Below are 9303 nucleotides of genomic sequence, written 5' to 3' on the forward strand. Positions count from 1 at the left end.
CTATTTCTTCCTCATGTACTCTAATCATAATAATGTAAATTCATAAAGAGGGACAGCTAGGTTAAGCTAGGGCATTGCTGTATACCATAAAATATTATTCGCATAGCAGTATACTCGCAAACTGCTCCTCAAGGCTTCTTTGTGTTCCATAAAGCTGTCTCTCCAATAAACAGCTCTATTGGCTCAAATAAAGGGGTATATCCTTTAATGCTTAGTTCTTTTCTGGCAGGAGTAGTCAAATCCTTGAAGAAATGGGTCTTTTCCAAGTTAGATCCTCTGAGTTGGAGAATTAAAGAAATAAACTCTGGTCAGACCAAGTTTTTGAAGAGAACATCTCAGAATTGTCACTTTACACAGATAAAGAGCTTTTCATTTTTTTAAAAGCAAATCACATGGCTCTTTTTGTTTGTTGACATACCAAGGGAAGTTTATGTGAGGAAATCAGTACTGAACAGTCTGTGCTTTCTAAACGTCAATAGATTTTTTTTTTCCCCTTCCACTCCCATTGCCGTTATCCCCAGAGATTTGAACACCATCCATATTCTGGTTTCATTGTTTTCTTAACCTCTGAAACTGCTGATTTTCAGGCCCCTGTGAGATGGCCAACCTGACCTTTGAATTACTTAAAAGGGCTCCAATTTCTGCATTTCAAGCTTTCAATTTTTTCATTTTGATCACAATGTCCTTACCTGCAGCATTCCTTCAGACAGTTCTTGGCCTGTCCCCAGGGCCTTTCCCTTCCTCACTTAGAGCCCTCTATTGTCCACCCCATGTGGCTTCTCGTGCCTTCTCCCCCACCCCACCCCTCTCTTAAAGCATTCATCTCAGGGATGGCTTCAACATCACTGCAAGGTCTTTCATTTATTTTACCTGCTGTGGTGTCCATCTTAGCAATTCTAAGCCTAATTTGGGTAGCTCCAGACCATTCCATTTCCTCCACTCCTGTACACCATATTCCCAGAAAAGTCACGAAAAGCATTATACTGCTGGAACTTCACTCCCATTTGAAGTCCCCTTTTTGTCATCTTTCATTGAATCCCCAGTAATTTCCTGAGGGAACTTTTCCAATCTTTGCAATTGTAACTTGAAAAGTAGCTCGTCTCTGAAGCCTCCATTTCCTTTTCTGTTAAGTGGGGACACAGTACTCTCAGACTATAATGGACCGAGAATCACCTGGGGTCGTGTTTAAAAGGCTGGTTCTGACTCAGGTCTGGTGTGCCTGTTCATTCCAATGCTGCAGACCATATATTGAGTCCTATTTTGAGTCGTCTCAAGTAAGCTCCAAGATTATTTAAAAATAATAGTACAACAATCATGGTTCTAAGTCCTGAGTCATAAGCCCGTCATTCTCATTCTCAGCAGTTGACTTAACCAGCAACTAAAAGCCATCTGTTAGGAGCCTCTTCGGCAAATTCTGCCTTTTCAAATAACTTTCCTACCCTGACCCTCTTCTAGATTGCTTTTCTACCGGCTGACTGGAGACCTTGCTCTCTCTCTTTCCACTGTTTTATTCCCCCATCGAACTACAAATACCTTTAGGCTTCTAGTCTGATGAAATCATGCTTCCCTAGGGGTAGTTTAATAGCCAACCTTCTCAAAGGAAGGAGCCATCTCTATCTCTGGTTTCTTTCCAATTCCACATTTGCGGCTGAGCATTTCCACTGGGTAGCCTGTGAATCCTCAAACTCAATCACTTTGACAACCCATCTTCACCCCAATAAAATGACCTCCTGCCTTATTTTATTTTTCCTGCTCCTTCTCCACTTGTATATCCAATCATGTTGATTTTACCTTCAAAATGTCTAGTGCAGCCTAGTTAGTCAACTCTCGACTACTTTTGCAAAGGAAATAATCCTTTTTTTAAAAGCTCTGTATGTACATGAAGATACTTATAACAGTGTTATTGATAATAATAAAATTGGAAATAATTATATTTCAAAACGAGTATATTGGAATATAATTTTACATGTTAAAGTGATTAAAATGATACTTTGTATGTTGGCATGGATTAAAAGCATTTACAAAATGGTATGTCTAATACCCCATTTTTTAAGTGGGAGGGAAGAAAGGAAGAAAGGAAAAAAGGAGTCATTTTGTTGACTCTAACATGCTAATAGGTATTTTGGGGTGTTGGAATTGTGGATGATTTTTACTTTCTTTTCATCTTCTGCACAGTCTGAAATTGTTACAGTAAGTGTAATAGAATGTTAGAATAGGACTCTTCCTGCTTCAGTTTCCACTGAAGCAAAAATACAGTGGATACCAAGATTTCCAGGTGAGTGTGAGGCAGACACCACATATGCAGAATTAACCAAAATAAAGGAGACTCTGCCTCCCAACTCCTGGCCTCTCAGCCAAGCCAAAGATAAAAGAGTCGGAGGAAGGAAAAGGATAAAGATGTTTCTTTGGAGAGAGTCATTGCCAGCCTCTTGGTTCCTTGGGTGCCCTGTGACCCCAGGACCCTGGGAAAGATGCCTCAGTAGAAGGACTTGGGGCTCCTCCTTCAGCGTGGGGAACCCAGACAGGTGCCTGAGAAAGCCCAAGCCTCCGGGGCCTGACTCTGCCTGCAAATCTAGAGGATGATGAAGAGCTAATAGGCGCTGGAAAGAGCCAGAGATGGCTGCTGCCTTGGGATTGACGTGGACTGCAGGTTTCCTGAGGGCCAGATGGGGTCAGATGGGTGAGGAAAAAGTTGCCTTAGAGTTGTCTTGGGCTGGAAGGGGACTTTTGGATGCCCACGGCAGTTGAGGAAAAAGCTGCACTGACCCCCTACATATAAAGATAGAGAACCACTGAAGAACCTAGAAAAGTAGGAAGCATCCGCTTTAACCATCTGCCAGGCTCACCAGAGACACCAGCTTTATACATCCGCCAGGCCTAGAAAGCATGAAGCCACGCCCCTTACCCAGCCTCCCCATCCCAGGCCTTCACTGCCGGTCCTCCACCTTGGCTGGGGTCGGGGCCTGAGCTAGGAGTGATGAGGGCCGAAAAGCCAATCATGCCCCCACCCCTTGTCCACTAAAGGCTTTTCCACTAAAGGCTGAAACCAGCCTTAAGCTGGCAGAGTAGACATGATGCAATGCGGTTTAGAATTTTTATTGTTACAGAAAGGAATATTCTAATTTCTGAATGAGACTGCATGTGTTACTTAAAGTGACCAAAGCACTGTATGTTATCTAGGAGGAACGGAGAAGTAATGGCTCCTGCCAGAGTTTTCATCTAGAGCCAGGAAAGATGAAAGGAAGAATGGGAAAACAGAAATCAAATTGTAATTTTATTACAATCTCTTCATCATACGGTTATGAGAAACCAGATGCTTCCATCATTTCTTGTCCCCACGAAGGTAACCCCTACCAGTATAGATTCATTTTGCCTGTTTCTGTACTTTATATAAATGGAATCATTCAGGATATGCTCTTTTGTGGCTGGCTCCTTTCATTCAATATTATGTGAGGTTCATCTGTCTTGTTACATGTAATTACATTTCATTCATTTTCATTATTATAAAATGTTCTATAGTGTGAATATACCACAGTCTATCCGTTCTACTGTTGATGGGCCTTTGGATAGCTTCCAGGTTTTGCCTATTACAAAGACTGCTTCTATGAATAGTGCATTACTTTTAATAATGGAGGGAGAGCTATTTAAAAATCTCTTGCAGATATTCATTCCTTTCCGGTCCCATTTCTGCCCCAGTTCGGGCCTTCAAAAACTTACACTTAGACTATTAGCAGTAACCTCCTGATTGGTATTTCTAGCTATAGTTCATAATAAATACTGCCACCAGGTTTATCTTCCCAGAGCTTAATTCTAATCATGCTGCTTCCTTTACTCAAAAACATTCAATGTCTCCCCACTGCCTTCCAACCACAGCATAAGTGCCTTAGCGTGGCATTCAAGGCCTCTTTCCTGCATCTGTAACCTAATCCGGAACATCTGTGTGTCCCAGGCAAACCAGGCCATTGCCATGCCATAAACACAGGCTCTTTTTTCCTTCCTCTGCTGATTTGTTCATGTCATTCCCACCCCATGTTGCACTGTGATGCCACCATCCACACTGCTCCCGACAACTAACTCCTGGCAGAGTCTTCGTCTTTCCAAGCTGAGCCCCGACAGACTTCCAGCAGGTGGCTTGCATCCCCTATGGCCCGTGGTCATTTCCCATCTGCAGTGTTGTGTTGGACTCTGCCTGATGTCCTGTGAGCTGCCTCACGTTAACTAACGTTGCTTTCCTTCATGTCTCGCCTTCCCCACCGAACTCTGGTGGGGACCCCATCTGCTTCCTCTGTGTGTCTCCCAGAGCAGCCAGTCCAGCTTCTTGCCTGAAGAAGGGGCTCCATAAATATTTGTTGAAGTGCTTTGGAGAAGTTGTTTGAAAACGTCTTCCTGATTTTTACCCCCGATTCCCACTTCTCCTTTGAGTGAATTCCCCTCTTGCTCCTTGGTATTTTGTGTGCACTGGCTAGCTCAGGAACATCGTTTTTGGTGTCTGATGTTTTGGCTGATCCTTAAGAAATAAGAAAATTTCTCAATGCCACCTTTTATAATCATAGCATTTAACCCCACCCCCATGTCTTAAATATGTATTTACTTATTAGGTATCTACTCTGTACATGTTGCTGTGATAACTGCAGTAAAATTGGCTATGTACCTATTAAGACACCATTCCAGAGTTTTTAATCTTGGAAATGTTTTTGATCCGTTGTCTGTGGTTGATTTTTGAAACTCACCTTTGTTTCACCACTATGGATGAAATGCATTCTGGGTTAAGTTAGGGGACCTCAGCTGATGTCCATCAAGTCCTTTCACAGCAAGTAGAAAATAAGACTGGAGTACTCTCTCACTTTCCCATCAATGAATGGGTTCCCTAAATTAGTTCCTAAATTAGTGACTGGTTCCTAAATTAGTGACTGAAAATATTGGTGATAATGACCAGAAACCTGATTCATTTACTCTTTTTCGTTAACCTAAGAGAATGTAGCTTACTCTGAGCTTCAGAGATGACTTAATTTTGTGGTAAGAAAATAGGAATTAGAGGAAGCTAATTAGGAAACCTCAAGGAAGAGGAAGTGTCTCTAAGCTGAAGGGAAGGCTGTTGGGTCTTATTTCCTCTCTGTGCTTGACTCACTTTCTTTGTGCCCGGCCAGCCTCTGCACCTCCCTTTCCCCACCCGATCAGGGAGCTGGAGTGGGGGTGGGAGTAAGGCCGGGGGTGGTGAGCAGAGTGAATAAAGTTCAATAACAATCTTAAAGATGCCAAGATGCAGGGACACACCATAGGGGTGAAAGTCTTCTCCGTGAACCGTTTGATCTTCCATCCCCCCCATCCAGTCACGAGTGGGTGAGGCTGCATGTGTGTGGGACGGGGGTAAGAACTGGCTGCTTTCCAAGTTAAGAAAACAGACTGAGTTTCACTTCTGAACAACAGCCGAGGACTGTGCAAGTCTGTGCAGTACATGGTTTCCAAAGCAAAACAGCCAACAATCCAGGCCTTATTCACCAGGGCCCCCTCCTTTCCCAGACAGACGCTGAGTTCAAGTTTACTACTAGGTGGCTTATTTTCCCTGTAGTGGCTAATATTTCCCCCACCCCTCTATGCCTTTAAGGTGGGTACAGCATGCTCACCTGTTTGAGAGAAAAAACCGAGGCTGTGGTCACAAGGTAGTCTGTGACAAGGCTCAGGTTCAAATCCAGTGCTTCCGACGCTCAGAGCTGGTTCAGATTCAGGCCCCTCCCCTCCCCATCTTATTTTCACTGGGACATTTGCTGTTCTCTCAAGCTATAAAGGGCTTCCTGTGCTATCATGCCTAAGGGGAAGTTATATGTTAAAAACCACCAACGGTTAAGCCCAAGCCAGCTGGGGTCTTCCATTACTTCTTCCAGTATTCTGGGGCGACCCAAGAGGATTCTCAGTGTTTCTCAAAGTCTATAGCTTCCAGAAACAAGATCAGTCAAGCATTTAAGAGGGAGTTTTCATTGAAGAGGGAGTTGGGAAACCAAGAGAAACGTCAAAAATTGTAAGAGGATAACACTGAGTTGTTATAGCTAAAACTCAAGGGTAAACGGAAAGCTGAAGTTTCTGGCTTTATAGAGGGGTTCCTGGGTAATTTTAGTTAAATCTCCTTTGGGTTGAGCTGATACAAGTTTACTGCCTTTCAATTCAAAGGACAGCATCATTATTACTGGGGATGACTGATATAATCCAGGTACAGAATTATATTGACTGGTATGGAAGGGATGGAGAAAAAGGGAAATGACAGCTGTGTGACTACTATGTTGATCGAGACCACTTTGTCCCCACCGTTGGTACTGCAGGAGGAGAGAACCGTACTAGAGGTTATGGAGAACGAGGATGGAGAGTGTTGCTTTATTGGACTCAGGTAAGGGGTTTGCAGGGCTTTTGAGTAAAAGCATAACCAACTACCTCATGTAAGTCACACGAGCATAGCCCACCACACATTTGGTGCCCCATTGTCCCTTTCCTTTGCCTATAAATTACAGAACTGGAGTATAGAGAAATCATCCTTTTTTCCTTCCCGGAGACTCAGCCAGAATGACAATTCCTAGGCAGTCATCCATAGCTACTGGGGTACAGGAAAAACTACAGGACTGAGATTGGTGTAAGAAAGATACACATAGGGAAAGATACAAATAGAGCCAGGTTCCTGCCCTCAGTGCCCTGAGGAAGCACCCAATTGATGAAAGTCTGGCCAGGAGGGCTCTACCTCCCTCCTACTGTTCACCCAGAGCTGCTGCATCTCTAGCTCTGTCCTGGCCACAGTTGACGTCTGGGGCCCCTTTAACATCGGGGAATCCTAACTCACCTACGATACTCTAACACCAGTGCTTATATCCAACTCACAGGGCACTGTGTTTTGGCACCTGCTAATATCACATGGAAACACAGATAAGCTTCATTTTTATATTCCCTGGCTCAATGAAACTGCCAGCAGGGCATCTTAAGCTAAGGGTTAAATTTTTATCTTGCCTTTAAGCACTATGTGATTCAGCATGTCTGCAAGTCACTGGGAATCTATGCTGCCACTCTACCTTTGCCTTATGGGTAACCCCTACCTTCCACCTACCTCCACCCCCAGGGGAGAATGTAGGCTTTGCCAAACGGAGGCCCCAGGAGATTTTCCAAGATTCACGAGATGTCAAAGTCATCTCTGAATTTTTTCAAAAAACCAGAAAGTCATTTCAAAAAGTCTTAACTTGGTGGCCCCACAGAGAGGAAGATCAAATTTTCCACACAGACACTGCAAGTCTGCCCCCCTAGGCTTGTGTTAAAGCTGCAGGAGTATTTGTAACCAGACTTTGATGAAAGCTCCCCAGTGCAAGGGGAAGTCCACCTGGGTGAGTAGTTTAGCTGCTGTTTGGCGCCCAGTGGCACATATTCATGAAGTCTGCTTCTAGGGGATTTCCCTCAGCAATGGAGTCGGCAAGGGGTTTGTCTTTCTGAAACATTTCCCAGAGGAATTCATTTGCCTAGGTGGAAAAATCCCACATTCTAATAGAAAATCTCTGACCTTTCTTTTTGAAATCTGGATTTCTCGTTTATTCACAAATATCTTCAAAAAGAAAAAAAAACATAATAGAAAACCCAAATAGTGAGGATGCATATTCAATGAAGTGATCTGAGCACTTACTTCAACGGTAGGCACTGTCTGGTATTGAGGACACACTGGAGAGCAAAACAGACATGTTAGAATTAGAGGACAGTGACCACATCTAATTCTAGCTTTCAGTTTGTTTGTATTGAAAATAAGGTCAATTCCTTCCAGGAAGTATCCTTAAAGAGTATTAAAGTGTATATAGCATCCAATATCCCATGCATCTTGCAGGGCTGGCTTAAATGCAACCTCAAGAAGGAATCAGGATTCATTAACGTTTGAAATAATTCTCACGACCTGCAATGTGTGTGATTTAAAATATCCCAAAACTTCATGGCAGTGAATACCCAGAGGTGCTTTACAGCAGCCATGTCTTGAGAAGGAACAGATTGCAATTATGAAAACATTTCTCAGTTGTTCCCTTCCTTTCTATAGTTTTCAGTTCAACTTAATAGTCATTTATTGAACTTTTATTAGCCAAACTCCATGACAGGGATGATAGAGGATACAGGGATGAAAAGTACCCAGTATCTGCCCTGCCAATCTTTGGTGGAGGCCAGGCACACAACTTTTTAAGTTAAACCATATAATTACCGATTATTTGACTGTTTTGACCTCCAAAACTGGCTGTTTCATTTGGTTCAGGTTAACAAAAGATTCAAATTATCAGCACTGGGCATTTAGGAGAAGAGAGACCAATTGGTGGATTTGAGCTGCTCAGAAGAGGCGCTCAGGAGGCACAGGTGTGTAAGGGAATGGAGTGAGTCATCAGGCCGTGCTGCTCAGAGCAGTGCTGTGCAGGGGAGCCTGAGAGTGAAAACAGGAGGATGAAGTGAAAGAGAAGGCTCAAACGATAGGACAGGTCAACTTGTAGAAAACTGAACACTAAGTTAAAGACAGTTTTATTCAGTAGCCCAAAGAAATCTACACAGAAGCAATCCAGTGAGATCTGGCTCAAGAAAAATGATTTCAAGAATGTGGATCAATAAGAAGAGATTCTACTGTGCCAGACCAGGCAATCTATTATTATAAAAGGGTCTAAATTTAAATAGTGGCAATGGGAATGAAAACGAAATAGTCATTCTGTAGGAACAATCAACAGGATTTGGTAACGGACCAAACAGGAAGGCAACAGTAACAGATACTGTTTAAAGAGTATTTATTATGTGCTACTCTCCTTCCTTGAAAATAAGACCTAGCCGGACAATCAGCTCTAATGCGTCTTTTGGAGCAAAAATTAATATAAGACCCGGTCTTATTTTACTATAAGACCGGGTCTTAATATAATATAATATGTAATATAATACCGGGTCTTATATTAATTTTTGCTCCAAAAGACGCATTAGAGTTGATTATCCGGCTAGGTCTTATTTTCGGGGAAACACGGGAGGTACTTCACTTGCCTTCTCTCATTTAACCCTCACAGCAGCTCCCATAAAGTGGATCTTATCCAAATTTAATAGGTAACGGAATCCAGATTTAGGGAGGTTGTACAAAGTCACATATCTAGTAACTGTCTCAAATGGGATTTAAATTCAGGTTTAAATAGAAAAAGGATGCACTTCTAACCCCTGTGCTGTAAGGGATCCATTCATTCAACTAATATTTATTGAGCACTTAATATATGGCAGGTATTTTTCAACTTGCCTGACCTATACTACTGAACAAAACAAAGATTCTTGACCTCATGG

Source organism: Rhinolophus ferrumequinum, chromosome 6 (assembly GCF_004115265.2).
Source record: "Rhinolophus ferrumequinum isolate MPI-CBG mRhiFer1 chromosome 6, mRhiFer1_v1.p, whole genome shotgun sequence".
Lineage (NCBI taxonomy): Eukaryota > Metazoa > Chordata > Mammalia > Chiroptera > Rhinolophidae > Rhinolophus > Rhinolophus ferrumequinum.